Source organism: Hypanus sabinus, chromosome 3 (assembly GCF_030144855.1).
Source record: "Hypanus sabinus isolate sHypSab1 chromosome 3, sHypSab1.hap1, whole genome shotgun sequence".
Classification (NCBI taxonomy): Eukaryota; Metazoa; Chordata; class Chondrichthyes; order Myliobatiformes; family Dasyatidae; genus Hypanus; species Hypanus sabinus.
The window spans coordinates 103,670,555-103,686,766 of record NC_082708.1 but is presented as its reverse complement, the minus strand read 5'-3'; the positions used below and the strand labels follow the sequence as shown (position 1 = coordinate 103,686,766).

The window sequence follows — 16,212 nt, the reverse complement described above, 5'->3', positions numbered from 1 at the left end:
GAATGCTAGCATCACATTTGCCTTCTTCGCCACCAACTCAACCAGCAAATTAGCCACCTTAATCTTCCTTAATACTCATTAGGAAGTTCAACACTTTCTCATTGATCTCTAAATGCCCTATTATATTTATACACTCAGCCCTGTTCTCCCTGTCCTTTTCCTTGGTAAAGTACTCACTAAGTACCTCACTCACATTCTCTGCATCCAAGCAAATGTTCCCCCTTTATCCTTAAGTGATCCTACCCTCTCCCTCGTTATCCTCTTGCTCTTGATGTAAATATAGAATGTCTTGGGATTCACCTTAATCCTACTTGCCAAGGACTTGGCAAGGAAGTGGCCCCTCCGAGCTTTCCTAATTCCCTTCCTTAGTTCTTTTTGGCTTCTTTATAATCCTCATGTGCTCCGTTTGATCCTAACTTCTGAAGCTTTGCATACTTTTCCATTCTCTTCTTGACTAAATTCATCACCTCTCTGGACATCCAAGGTTCTTTCCATCCCCGTCCTTCTTTCTAACAGAAACACATCTTTCCTGTACCCTGTGCAATTGATCTTTAAACACCATCCACATGTCTGATGTGGATTTTCCAGACAAAAGATCTTCCTAATTCACTCTTTTTAGTTCCTGCCTAATGCCCTCATAATTTTCCCTACTCCAATTTAAAACTTTTCCACAAGAACCATACCTATCCTTAAAATAGCTGTCCTGAGAGTTAAAGCATTTTGGTCACTGTTCCCTAACTGTTCATCCACTAAAGGTCAGTCACCAGGCCAGGCTCATTACCCAATAATGGAACAGTGCTTTTCATTGGGCTGTCAACATACTGATTTGATTAACCCTCCTCGATTCACTTAATAAAAGTCTGCCCTATTTAAACCCCTTGTACTAAGAAGGTCCCAGTTTATGTTAGGAGAGTTGATCCGCCAAGACGACAATCCTATTGTGTTTACAGATTTCCTTAATCTAATTGCATAGCTGTTCTTCAATGTTGCAGTGGCTATTGGGCAGTCTGTATATGCTCCCATCAGTGCAATTCCATCCTTCCCATTCTGAGCTCTTCCCAAATGGACTCAGTACCTGAACCTTCATTTTGTCTCCCCTATTGCCCCGATTAGTAGTGCTACTCCAGCCCTCTCCCTCTTTAACGTTCCCCCTCCTTTGAAAACCTGGTACATTAATCATCTATTTTTGCATCACTCTCAACCAAATTTCAATAATGGTCACAACATTGCAGTTCCATGTTCTGATCCATGCTCTAAGTTCATCACCTCCACCCATAATACTCCTAGCATTAAAATATACATACCCCAATCTATCCAACTCATCATACCTGTTATTTTGAATTTACCTTTCAATACTTTCCCTGACATTTACTGTTCCCTAACTGTTCATCCACTAAAGGTCAGTCACCAGGCCAGGTGACTGGTCTGAAGTAACAATAGCAATCCTCCTGGCCAGGAGATTGGATCCCCTCCAGTTCCTTGCACCATCTCCTCAGCCATCATCACCCCATTCCTACCTGCACTAGCCCATAGTGCTGGGAGTAATCTGAAGATTACTACCTTGGAGTTCCTTCTCTTCAGCTTCTTTCCTAACTCAACATACTCACAGCATAGGGCCTCTTCCCCTTTTCTGCCTATGTCATTGGTGTCAACAACTCTGGCTCTTCGCCCTCCCTTTGAGGATATCCTGAAGCCAGTCTGATACATCCTGCACCCCAGCAAGCAGGAGCCATCCTGGTGTCTCTGTTGCAGCCACAGAATCTTCCTTTTGTCCCTCTCACTATCAAATCCCCTATAACTACCACTCTGTCTGACTTCATGTCAAGCCACAAAGCCACTAGCCTGGCTGCTGCGGTCACGATCTGATGAGTTATTCTCCCCCCACCCCCCAGCAGTATCCAAAGAGGTCTAGTTTGCTGAAGGGGAGAGCCACTGGGAAAGCCTGCACTGACGTATTAATTCACTGAACCCTCTTGGTGGTCATCCATCCACTGTCCAAAGCTTGTACTCTGGGTGTGACCACCTCTTCAAAGGTCTCACTATAATACCTTCAGCCTCCTGAATGATCCCCAGTATGTCCAACTCCAGCTCCATCTCCTTGACCTGGTCAACAGGCATCCTGAATTCCCACATCTGACAGGAAGGGCATTCTATCCTGACTGCTCTGTACAGAAAAAAGGCTTACCTCTTCTTATCTGTACCACTGCCTGTTCAGCTAAGGTCTTCCCACTCTGTCACTCTGGGAGACCACCGCCGTGTTGTGGTGTGATCCTGGGAATCTGAGAGTGATGACCCCCTATGCTAAGCTCCTGGTAGGGTCACCCATGGCGGTGAGGTCAAAGGGAAGGATTCGGATGAAGTGTGGTCCAATCAAGACCTCAATGGCGGAGTAGGTGGAAGATGATGACAAATCAGAGTCTCTGGAATCTCGGAACAATGAGGAACCACAACTGTTGTGAAGGTGGAGGAAGGCTGCAGCAGAAGAGGGCCCCCAGTTGTCTTGGTCTCCATGCCATTGGATTTTGGCCCTTTCTCTGTCAAGGACTATGTGGTGGCTGCTCTTGCATCAGTCTCCCCAGGTTGAAAGACCCGACAGATAGGCATTCTCTTCTGATTTGGTAATCCTATCTACCAACCTGGAAAAAGTCCTGTGGTGATCAGGAAGTGTGACAGGAGCAGTACAGTGAAGTCTGGGAGCTCCCAACCACAACCTGGCACACAGTTGGTGGTTGTTAGATACAGTTGTCTTGCTCTTGGACTGAGGGAGATAGGAGTTTTTGGCAGCTTCCCCCATGACTGAGCAGCCCTTTTCAGGACCCGCTTTGCTCACCCCACATGGGGAAGGGGCTATGAAAGTTTCCCTAAAAATATTATGCCTCCTCACTCCTGACTGGCTTACCCTGTCCACTGGGATCTGCAGACTGTGGTCTGAAACAAAAGCATGTGAATTATGGAGCCTGGAATGTACTGGCACTTACAGAGAGTGAAACCAGCGGACATCCTGAAAGATGTACTGCCTTCATCTCAAGAGAGCTGAGAAGATTCCAAATTGACCTCTGAACTGCGATTGGCTGAGGAAGGACAATTGAAGGAGCAGAAGGTGGATACACCTTTTTCTGGAAGGAGACATCAGCAGATGAATCCAGAATCCATGGCATTGGATTCACCATAAAAAACAGCATTGTCAGTCACCTCTCCGAAATGCCAGTTAGCATCAGTGAATGCCTCATGACCATGCACCTTCAGCTCACCAACAACCAAATGGCCACTGCTGTGAGTGCCTATGTGCCAAACCTAGACTCACCAGATGATGGTAAGGAGACCTCTACACTGGCCTGCACTGCACACTGTCAGATATTCTCAAGGAAGATAAGATTGTTCTTCTTGGAAACTTCAATGCTAGAGTTGGCAGGGACAGCAACTCCTGGAAAAGTACAATTGGGAAGGAAGGTGTTGGCAACATCAACTCCAGCAGAGTGCTCTTAATGTCTAAGTGTGCCGAACATGACCTGACCATCACCTACACTCTGTTCCACAGGAGAAATAAGGTCAAAACTTTCCCCGTTCAAGGACTTGGTACCTTATAGATTTTGTCGTTGTTCAGAGGAAGGATCGTAGAGACATAAAGAATACAAGGACCATAATCAGTGTTGATGATGGCTGGACAGACCATCAGCTAATTCACTGAGAAATGACCATCAAAATCATGTGGAGGAGTAGAGTGTAAAGGAAGCTGAGCTGTCCCGTGTTCAACTTTGAAAGCATAAAAGACAAACTGAAGTTATAACATTTTCAGACCACCCTTTCTGAAAGAATCACAAAGCAGTGTCTGGAGGACATTGAAGCACACTGGACCACACTGAAGACCACCATCCTTGATACTTATAAAAGCTTCATTGGATACAAGACCAGGCAAAACAAGACTGGTTTGATGAAAGTGACAATGAAATAGAAGAGCAAGTCAACAACAAAAGGAAAATGTTCTGTCCCTGGCAGAAGGTCATCAACTGCAAGGCTAAAAGAGAAGCCCACTCCACAGCAAAGGCCATAATCCAGCGTGGAGTAAAGGAAATAAAGAAAAGAGGAGGCACTAGAAATACAGTAGCTTGCTGCCTCTGGTGATATGAGGGGTTTCTTTGTTGCCACCAAGGTAATGTATGGCCCAAGCCATCATGGCCTAAGCCCTCTTCATTCCAAAGATGGATGAAGGCTACTAATGGACAATGATGTCATCAATTCTCAGTGGAAGAAACACTTAAAGGAGCTACTTAATTGTAACATCATCGTTGACATTGAAGTCAACAACCAGCTCCCACAACGATCCATGAAGGTGAACATGAGCAAGCCTCAAAGAGGTGCATACAACTTACAAGAAATTGAGGAACAAGCCCACTGGGCCTGATGGAATTCAAAATCAAATCCTCAAGGAAGGTGGCACAGAACTTTTAAATTATATTTGTGTCCTGCATGTCAAGATCTGGGACAAGAAGGTTCCAGCTGAACTCAAGGATGCCCTGATTGTCACACTCTTCAAAAGGGGTGACAAAGCTGACTGGAACCTATAGAGGCATCTCCCTCCTCTCTACAACAGGAAAGGTACTCCCCCAAATTTTATGTGACTAGCTTTCACCTCTGGCAGAAGATCTCCTGCCTGAGTCTCAGTGTGGTTTCTTGTCCAGTCAAAGGAACATCGTACATGAATTTTACAGCATATCAATTGCAGGAGAAAGCCCACTTTATATGGCCTTCATAGACCTTACAAAAGCATTTGACTCTGTAAATCATCCTGCCCTTTGGCAGGTACTGTCCAAAATCGTGTGTCCAGAGAAATACCTCAAGATCCTGCAGCTCTCACACAATGATATGAGTGCAACAGTCATCAGCAACAGCAGCTCTGAAACAGCACCTTTTAAGGTTGAGACTGGGGTCAAACAGGGGTGCATCATTGCCCCAAATGTGATTGCCGTTTTCGTTGCAAACATTCTTTACCTCACAGGCCAAGACCTCCCACAAGGAGTCCAGATTCTCTGTCAGACAAGTGGGGGGGGGGGGTTTGGTGTTCTTTAACCTTAACAGATTCAAGGTAAAGAGCGAGGAATCAAACACTTCCATCATAGAGCTCCAATATGCAGAGGACAACGCCATTGTAGCTCACTCTGAGGAGATCTGTGGTGCATAGTGGATGATTTTGCCAGAGCTTACAAGCTTCTGGTACTTGACGTAAACAGCCAGAAAACTCAAGTCCTGCACCAACCTGCTCCAGAACAAACCTCCATCCATCCAAGTTGACAATATCCCTTTGGAGAACACTGATTATTTTTGATATATTGGTAGATTTCTTTCTTCAACAGCCAACGTTAACCTTGAAATAAGTCACAATCTAGGCTATGCAAGTGGAGCTTTTGCCAGGCTGAGAAAGAGTGGTTTTGAAGATCATAAAGTCAAGACCAACACTAAGCTTCTGCTCTATAAAGCTATAGTCCTCCCCTCCTTGCTATATGGAGTGGAGTCAAGAACAACATATAGAAAGCACATCATATCCCTGGAAACACCATCAAAGAAGGTATCAAGGACTTAACCAGAATGCTGTGGGTACAGCTGTGTAAACTCCGGAGGGCGGAACATCTTCGACAGCAAAGACGGAAGAAAGAGAAAAGGCGAGCACAGTTTGTGAGAGATCCATTCAGCTTCACCAGGGCTGTTGTCTGCCAACAAAAATCTGGTATACAATCCAACTCGAAGCCAGAGGAGTTCCTGTGGGAGGCACACACGGTGACCCACGGAGGAGTCAGGGACTAGGAACCAATCGGGCTGTGTGTAGACCGAAAAAACTATCAATTCAGCTGAATGTGAAGGAGCCTACATGGCAGGAAATCCAGGACATCATCCGGAAAGCTAAGTATCAGCTGCCCCGCGCCCAAGCGGCATACCTTATAAGGTGTGTAAGAAATGCCCAAAACTTCTTCGGAGGCTGTGGAAGGTCATGAGAAAGATCTGGGCCAAAGGTACTATTCCATCAAGTTGGAGATTGGCAGAGGGGTGCTTTGTTCCAAAGGAGGAGGACTCTTCCACAATTGCCCAGTTTAGGACAATTTCTCTCCTGGATGCGGAATGTAAGATTTTCTTTTCTGTGCTTGCAAGAAGGCTGAATTCATACGTGACGCAGAACTGCCATATCAACACATCCGTCTAGAAAGGCGGTATTCCAGGCTTTTCGGGGTGTCTGGACACACCCACACCTCAATGATTAACCATTTGATCCCTGAGGCCAGGCAGAAAAAAGGCGACCTAACAGTTGTCTGGTTAGACCTTGCGATCGCCTATGGGTCTATTCCACATGACCTCATCCTAGAACAATTTGACCACTACTATATACCAGTGGCTATTCAAGACATGATCACCAGTTGACTAGGAGGATTCAAACTCAGATTTACGTCAGCCCATTTCACAACTAGTTGGCAGGACCTCTAGCAGGGGATTCCAACAGGGTGCACCATCTCCCCCACCCTATTTATTATGGGAATGAACTTTCTAATATCAGCAGCAGAAGATGTAACCTGCAGCCTGACATTGGAGTCAGGCATTGCCCAGATGGCTCTACGAGGGCTCATGGATGACATCACTGAAACAACTATGTCACATGTCCAAGCCAGATGGGTATTGGAAACCTTGGATAATATAGCCACTTGGGTGAGCATGTCCTTCAAGGCCAAGAAATCCAGGTGTATGATGATCAGAAAGGGGAAAGTAACTAGAAAGTTTAGCCTCCAAGTTCAGGGTGAGGTCATCCCTTCCCTCAAAGATAACCATATAAGATGCTTGGGGAAGTGGTTCAATGCGTCACTGACAGATGGGGCCAATGTCACCAACGCTGTGAAGTAGACAGACAAATGGCTGAAGAAGATCGACAAATCTGGACTTCCAGGTAAATTCAAGACCTGGCTGTACCAACACAGCCTTCTGCCCAGGCTTCTCTGGCTCTTCACACTTTACGAGTTCCCCATGACTGCCATAGAGGGCATTGAGAGGAAAATCAACAAGCACCTGCAGAGATGGTTAGGAGTTCCCCCAGGCTTCTCTTCAGTGGGCCTCTATATTCGATCCGGGCAGTTGCAGCTTCCCCTGTCTTCTGTCGTGGAGGAATTCAAGGTGGCTAAATGCAGACTTAATAAGCTTGAGAGATTCCAATGACGACCTGGTAAAGCAAGCAGGCGTTACAACTAGATCTGGGTGCAAGTGGGCAGCCAATGCAGCAGTAGAGCAGGCAGTGTGTTCTCTGAAGCTGCGAGATAGCATCGGCAAGCCCTGCGTCGGGCAGCAAGGCCTCGGCTCAGTTCACTTCTGGCAGTGAGGAAACGCAAGCATAAGGATCAGCCGAGACATGGTACAGGCAGAAGAACGGATCCGTGAGGAAGAGAAGTGGATGTCAAAGACAGTGGAACAAGTGTCCCAGGGTGCCTGGACAAAATGGGATCTGCCCAAGCACAAGATCTCATGGGCAGAGGTATGGAGACTGGAGCTCTTCCGTATTTCCTTCCTCTTGCGATCAGTGTATGACACCCTTCCTTCGCCATTACATCTGTACACATGGGCGATAAGAGAGGACCTGAGCTGTAAGCTCTGTGGTCAAGAGGGGACACTGACTCATTTACTGTCTGGGTGTAAAACAGCTCTAATTCAAGGACAGCATAGGTGGCGTCATGATAAGGTGCTGCTGGCTCTTGCTGACACACTAGAGCGAGAGAGATGCAAGAAGAGGACGGCTGGCACAGATTTGAGTCAGGCCATCACCTTCATCAAAGAGGGAGCTAGGCCTATCGTAACCAAACAACCAAAGCTAAATCTGCTGCTAACGGCCGGGTCCTGGGGTTGAGGGTCAATGTGGGAAGGAGGTTGCAGTTCCTGGAGGTGGTGCACACAACCCTTCGCCTGGACATTGTATTGTGGTCAACTGAAGACTGGAAAATAATTCTGGTTGAGCTGACAGTGCCTTGGGAGGTAGGATTGGGAAGAGGCCCACGAGAGAAAGGCCTTGAAGTACCAGTCCTTAGTGCAAGAGTGCAAAGACAAGGGATGGCAGGCATGGTAGTTCCCTGTGAAGATCGGCTGCAGAGGTTTCCCAGCCAAATCAGCATGGCGGTTGTTGTCAGCTCTAGGCCTGGACAAAAGGAGCAAAACACAAGCAGCTCGTAGGATGAGGGAAGAGGCAGAACGAGCCTCATGTTGGATTTGAAGTAAGCGAGAGGAGGGAAGCTGGAAGCCAAGAGCAGGTGGGCAGTGATTTGGCCACCACTGCTGGCCCAACAACCAGATCCGGAGTGTCGTGGTTAAGGGTCGAAGCACTCTGTGAAGGTTGGGAACCACCTGATGACATCTGCTCCTGGCTGAAGTCTACGGTTACCAGTAGGCGGTAACTTGAACTTGATAAAGTATTTGAAGAATGCACCCTAACAGGTGTATGTAACAAGCCTCCAAAGGATTCTGAGAGTTAGCTGGAAGAACAGGCCTACTAACTCCAGCATCCCAGAGGAAACTAACATTAACTCCATCACCACAATCGTGACTCAACACCAATTGCGATGGGTCAGCCACATCATCCGTGTGCCGAACTCCCACCTTCCTAAACAATTCCTGTTCAACCAACTCAAGGATGCAAAGTGCACTCCAGGAGGGCAGAAAAAGGGGTTCAAGGACAATATCAAGACCCACCTGAGGAAATGCCACATCAACATGAATGGATGGGAAAAATCAGCACAGGACAGGAAAAGCTGGAGAAGGACTGTCAATGAGGGGATTGCACAGCTCCAAGAATACTTCCAGTCTATCGCTCAGACTAAGCAGCTTCAACATAAGGACAGATTGCAAAAGGCCCAGTCAGCTACATCCACCAGCACTTCAATGACCTCCACCTGCCAACACTGAAAGCGGACTTGTGGATCACAGATCAGGCTCTTCAGTCATCTCAAGAGCCACAAGTGACCAGCTCAACCAGCAGGGGAAGAATCATACCCGACTGCGAGCGATCGCTGATGGTGATGATGATGAGAGTTTGACAATGGCCACACTGCTCGACCATACCTTCCTTTTATTTGCAGCTGAGTTTCGGCATCTGATGCAGACATTTACCGCAGCTACGCAGCCAAAAAAAACGGTCTTACCAGAATATGCTCCCTTAATGCATCTTAATCCCTTAATCCCTCTGTCCCTTTCTCTCTTCCGACCTTCAGGAAGATTCTGACACTGATGCTCTGAGCCGCTAGATAAAGACTGGATTTACCCAAATTTATCTTGACATCTGCCAATGTTGCAGTTTAAAACTTAGAAAGTGGTTATGTGACATCTAAAAAAACAACTTATGATTAGGTATTTTCAATATACTTTCGTTTGATGAAATTATAGATTGACAAATTTTGTCTGAAGTAAGCTTGTCAAAATTACTGAAGATCGTAAATGGTGTAATAACAGACTTGCTGTTGTTGTGGTGTACTTGGATTTCCAAAAGTGTTTGATGATGTGACAAGTAAAAGGGTAATAAATAAATTGGTAATAATCAGAGTATGGAGGACAATATATTAAAATGGCAAAAGCACTAGTTAATTAGCAAAAAATGAAGAATAGGATTATATGCAAAAAAGACTGGAATTTTCAGGTGATTAGGCAGCATCAAAAGAAAGAAGGTAAAACAACAGGTTGGCAGCCCTACATCAGCATTAGAAAGTAATAGAAGCAAATAGAAGCAGCATAGAAGTAATGGGGGAGGGTGGGACTGGATTAGGGCTAGAACAAGTGTCAGTGATGAGATGCATTGAAATGGCTTAATAAGGATAGTTATCAGTGCATCATCTACTGGCCCTGTGTAATTTGTTGTTCATGGTAAGATGCTGGGAATTGTCCAACAGACAAAACATGCATAAGAAATAAGATAAAAAACAGAAAATGATGGATATGGAGGAATTTAAGGTGGGGGTTATATGGGAGGCAGGGTTTAAGGGTCAGCAAAACATTATGGACCGAAGGGCCTGTACTGTGTCGTACTATTCTATGTTCTATTTTAAAACTAGGAAATGCAGGCAACATTTTTCACTGAAGCATGTACTTGCCTGAGCATAGTGCAGAAAGGGTCAACAAGATTGATTCCTAATTTGAAGGGACAATGTTGAAGCACATGCTATCAAAAGGAAATTGATATAAGAACATAGGATATAGGAGGAGAATTAGGCCATTTGGCCCATTGAATCTGCTCCGCCATTTCATCATGGCTGATCTATTGCCCTCTTAGCTCCAATCCCCTGCCTTTTCTCTATATATCCCTTCTTGCCCTGACAAATCAAAAATCTATCTACCACACATACCCAATGTCTTGGCCTCCATAGCTACCCATGGCAACAAATTCCATAGATTCATCACTTTCTGGCAGAAGAAATTCCTCTTCATTGCTGTCCTAAAGGACACCCTTCTATTCTGAGGCTGTAGCTTCTGGTCTTAGATTTTCCCACCATAGGAAACATCTTCTCCACATGCACTCTATTGAGGCCTTTCAATATTTGATATGTTTCAATGAGATCCCCTCGCATTCTTCCAAACTCCAGTGAGTACAGGCCCAGAGGATCAAACATTCCTCATCAATCCTGGAATCATTTTTCTGTACCTTCTTTGAATCCTCTCCAGTGTCAGTCATCCTTTCTTAAGGGTCACAAAACTGCTCTCAATACTCCAAGTGAGGCCTCACCAGTGCCTTATAAAGCCTCAACATTGGATCTTTGCTTTATGTCCTAGTCCTCTTGAAATGATTGTGAATATTGCATTTAGCTTCCTCATCACCGACTGCAAATTAGTCTTTCTGAAATCCTGCACGAGGACTCTCAAGTCACTCTGCATGTCAGATTTTTGAATTTTCTCTCGATTATTATCCCTCTCAACCCCATTCTTTTGATTTCCCCCTGTAATGTTTGATACCCTTACTAATCAAGACCCTATCAACCTCTTCTTTGAACATACCCAATGACCTAGCCTGCACAGCCACCCATGGCAATGAATTCCACAAGTTCAACACCTGGCTAAAAAAATTCCTTCTTATCTCTGTTCTCTGTAATTTATACCTCATTATTGCTAGGTCGGCGAAGCAACAGAGAGAAGGAGGTTGTGTTGAATGGGCAAATAAAGAGCCGAGCAGATAAAGATTAACATGGAGCACTGTGGGTTGATGCAAATTATCTGAGTGAAGCAGTGTGGGGGAACCCATTTCTTGAAGGAAATGCTCAAGCTTTTGCCATTTGCTAAACTCATGCCATACACAAACAATGAGCAGGATTGAAGGTAATAGTGGCTGCAATCTCTATCATTTTCCAGATTGCTGCTGGAAACATAAGGAACATTTCTGTCCTAACATTTCAGCATATCAGTGAATTAGGAATGATTAGGAATTAGAACTAATCAGCCAATTGGTATTACTGTGCCAGGCCAAAAGGTTGTTACTTGAGGATAAGGAATAGCCACTAATGCCTGGGTCATGAAACTTGTCTGGAGACATTATAACATCCATCATACTGTTAGTTTGATTCCCCCCAACGCATTAAGTCTTTACTCATTCTACCATGTAAGCACCACGTCTGCAGTGCCCATAGTACATGAAGCTTCCAGCAGCAACCCTCTAAGGCTACTTCAAATGCATTCGCAAAATCAGCAAGTCCCAGAAGGACAGGAGCAGGAAGTCAACAAGTCAACTCCTGCACACAACACTTTAACCTGACTTGGAGATAGCAGTATTAATCTCTTGAAAGTTTTTCAGGAAGTTTCTTTTTACCATTGAGACTGCAATAGTTTGGAGAAATCCCAGTGCCACCTCTTCAGGGGAAACTGAGAATTGCAACATCCATATTTTCTGATTGAACTTTGTTTTTTTTTTAATTTCCTTTCCACTGTCACTGATCATTTCAATGTTCGCTTGACCAGAATTATTCAACCCTTTCCTAAGTTTGTTTATTGCTTGTGGGGGTGGTGTTTGATGTTCTTGTTGCCATTTGCATGAATGCTTTTCTTTTGAACGTCTGCCATGGTTTACTTTGTTTCGTGGCTGTCTGGAGAAGACAAATCTCAATGTTATATTCGGCATACATACTTTGGTAGTAAATATACATTGAAACTTTAACTTTCAACCTATTGACATTCTGCTATTTGAGATCATCTGGTTGGCAGTCCTGTGACTTATTGTATATGTGCAAATGGCAGAAGTTGTTGACCGATCTATTCCATTGGTAGTACAGTACATATTGTCACATGTACCAAGTATTAAAAACTTTTTTTGAATGCACTCTATAGAGATTATTTCAAAACATTAGTTCATTGAGGTTGTAAAAAGGGAAAAGCAATAACAAAATGCACAATATAGTGTTACTGTTACAGAGAAAGTACAGTGCCGGTAGACAGTAAGGTACAAAGTCATAACCAGGTAGGTTATAAGATCAAGAGTTCAGTTTTATTGTACAAGTGTATTATTGTACAAGTGTGCTGTCCTTGAGGTGTATATTTTCAACTTTTTGTATTTTTTGACCAGTGGAAGAGATAAAAATGACTGGGGTTGGAGGGATCTTTGATTATGTTAGCTGATTCCCAAGGGAGTTAGCGATGTTGACAGAGTCCATGGAGAGGAGTGTCATTTTTGTAATGGAAACAAACCTGACTGATAGATTTAACACTACACAAGATGTAACCAAGTTTACAGATGAAGACAAGAGAAAATCTGCAGATGCTGGAAATCCAAGCAACACACACAAAATGCTTGAGGAACTCAGCAGGTCAGGCAGCATCTAAAGGGTCTCAGCCTGAAACATCAACTGTACTCTTTTCCATAGATGCTTCCTGGCCCGCTGAGTTTCTGCAGCATTTTATATGAGTTACAGATAAAGACAGTGTGCTTGAGATAGTCTACACAGACTTCAGTATTTGGCAAGTTTACTTTTCAGCCAAGACAGTGCTGGTGAACAATGGCGACATGTTGCTGGCTACTTACAAAACTTCTAAATATACCCTGCTGAACTTCTCTGACTGCAATCTGCAGCCCGTATTTTCCCTTTAAGCAACTCACCTTAAGCCATCTTAATGAACTAGCGATTTCATAATCTTCTGAAAGACACAGTGGAAGTAACTCTCAAACATTCAGGTACATGCAGCACCTTTAAGAAAACAAAGATATATCACAATGGTTGGAAGAGAGGGAAGAGGGGAGGACTCCCAAGCCAGAATGACACACCAAGGAATGTAAGTTCCTCTATCCATCATCTTGTTAGCTGGAGAACAAGATTGGGGACCAAAGGGCAAGATTTCTGTATTGGAGGGAAATGAGCAATTGTTGTGTACTGTGTTTCATGGAGACGTGGCTCACACTGGACAAGTTGGATATGTTGATATGACACAAGGGCTTCAGGATACACAGAATGGACTGGTCTGATGACTTGCAGAAGGTAAAAGGTGGGATCTGCATTTCACAATGAAATTCCTGTGGTGCTCAGATGTGGCATTTTTGTCGCACCCTTCTTTCCCAAAACTTGAACATCTAATGATTATTTGCCAACCATTCTACTTACCAAGAGGATTCTCCTGTGTAATCCTGACCACAGTTTATAAATGGCCAAAGTCCAATTAATCAGGACTCAAAAGGTTGAAGTTTCTTATCACCAGATAAGAAACAGCCTACCCTGACGCATTTCAAATCATAGTCAGGGAATTCAATCAGACTTGTTTGAAGAAATTCCCATTTATCATCAGCATTTAACCTGCAACATCAAGGGTCCCAGCAGACTTGAACACTGTTATACCACCATTAGGAAAGCCTACCATTCCATGATTACCTGCATACAGGCAGATGTTAAAGAGCAATGCTCCAGAGTTAGGGACAACAAAGAGGTGATTGTTGGAGGCAAATGAGTGGCTATGGGATTCCTTTAAGTCAGTTGACTGGGCCAAATTCAAGGACTTACTAGAGATCTGAAAGACTATAACCATATAACAATTACAGCACGGAAGCAGGCCATCTTGGCCCTTCTAGTCTGTGCCGAACGCTTACTCTCACCTAGTCCCACTGACCTGCACTCAGCCCATAACCATCTATTCCTTTCCTGTCCATATATCTATCCAATTTTACTTTAAATGACAATACTGACCCTGCCTCTACTACTTCTACTGGAAGCTCATTCCACACAGCTACCACTCTCTGAGAAAAGAAATTCCCCCTCGTGTTACCCTTAAACTTTTGCCCCCTAACTTTCAACACATGTCCTCTTGTATGAATCTGCCCTATTCTCAATGGAAAAAGCCTATCCACATCAACTCAATCTATCCCCCTCATAATTTTAAATTCCTCTATCAAGTCCCCCTTCAACCTTCTTCGCTCCAAAGAATAAAGACCTAACTTGTTCAATCTTTCCTGTAGCTTAGGTGCTGAAACCCAGGTAACATTCCAGTAAATCTTCTCTGAACTCTCTCTTTTGTTAACATCTTTCCTATAATTTGGTGACCAGAACTGTACATAATACTCCAAATTTGACCTTACCAATGCCTTGTACAATTTTAACATTACATGCCAACTCCTATACTCAATGCTCTGATCTATAAAGGCCAACATACCAAAAGCTTTCTTCATCACCCTATCCACATGAGATTCCACCTTCAGGGAACTATGCACCATTATTCCTAGATCACTCTGTTCTACTGCATTCTTCAATGCCCTACCATTTAACATGTATGTCCTATTTGGATTATTCCTACCAAAATGTAGCACCTCACACTTATCAACATTAAGTTCCATCTGCCATCGTTCAGCCCACTCTTCTAACTGGCCTAAATCTCTCCGCAAACTTTGAAAATCTACTTCATTATCCACAACACCACCTACCTTAGTATCATCTGCATACTTACTAATCCAATTTACCACCCCATCATCCAGATCATTAATGTATATGACAAACAACATTGGACCCAGTACCGATCCCTGAGGCACACCACTAGTCACCGGCCTCTAACCTGACAAACAGTTATCCACCACTACTCTCTGGCATCTCCCATCCAGCCACTGTTGAATCCATTTTACTACTTCAATATTAATACCTAACGATTGAACCTTCCTAACTAACCTTCCATGCGGAACATTGTCAAAGGCCTTACTGAAGTCCATATAAACAACATCCACTGCTTTACCCTCGTCAACTTTCCTCAATTTCAACTTTCAAAAAATTCAATAAGATTTGTCAAACATGACCTTCCACGCACAAATCCATGTTGACTGTTCCTAATCAGACCCTGTCTATCCAGAAAATTATATATACCATCTCTAAGAATAATTTCTATTAATTTACCCACCACTGACGTCAAACTGACAGGCCTATTATTGTTAGGTTTACTCTTAAAACCCTTTTTAAACAATGGAATCACATGTGCAATATGCCAATCCTCCGGCACCATCCCCATTTCTAATGACATTGAAATATGACACTACACGGTGATTTTTATAAACAGCTGTAGATGAGTGTTTCTGCACAAAATCATTCCGTTTTCACCAAACAGAAGCTCTGGTGGAACCATGAGATCCACAATCTGCTGAGAGCCAGATCAGTGGTATCCGGATCTAGCTAAACTGCAGTACAAGAAGTCAAGGTACAATTTCCAGAAAGCCATCTCACATGTGATATAGATGATAACAAGGCTTCACTTCCAAATGAACAGAATGCCCTCTATGCTCACTTTGACTATCAAAACATACAGGAATTTTCTCAAATTCCCACAGCCCCTGTTGAGTCTGTTATTTCAGACTCTGAGGTTGATGAAGAAGCATTGTTCAGGAGGGTGAATCCATGAAAAGCATCCAGCTCAGGGGGGGAGGGGGTACCTGGCTGAGTACTAAAGACCTGTGCTGATCAGCTGGCTGGAGTGTTCACTGATATCTGTAGCCTTTCACTTTGGCAATATGAGGTGCCCACCTGCTTCAAGCAGACTTCAGTTATACTATTGCTCTAGAGGAACATGGTATATGCCTCAATGGCTATCACCCGGTAGCTCTTACACCCACTGTGATGAAATGCTCTGAGAGATTGGTGATGAAATATATCAACTCCTGCCTGAAAAGTGACTGGGTCCACAGCAGATGCCATTTCATTGGCTTGTCACTCAACCCTGGAACATCTGGACAGCATAGATGCGTAAAACAATATGCTCGATATT

The 16,212-nt window shown here is 44.0% G+C and overlaps 1 protein-coding gene across 2 annotated transcripts in view; it reads left to right on the top strand.

The window, feature by feature from the left end:
• The window catches only part of cpz (carboxypeptidase Z), a 74,322-nt gene that overhangs the window by 40,404 nt on the left and 17,706 nt on the right, over positions 1–16,212 (top strand). The gene's annotated exons all lie outside the window — the stretch shown is intronic.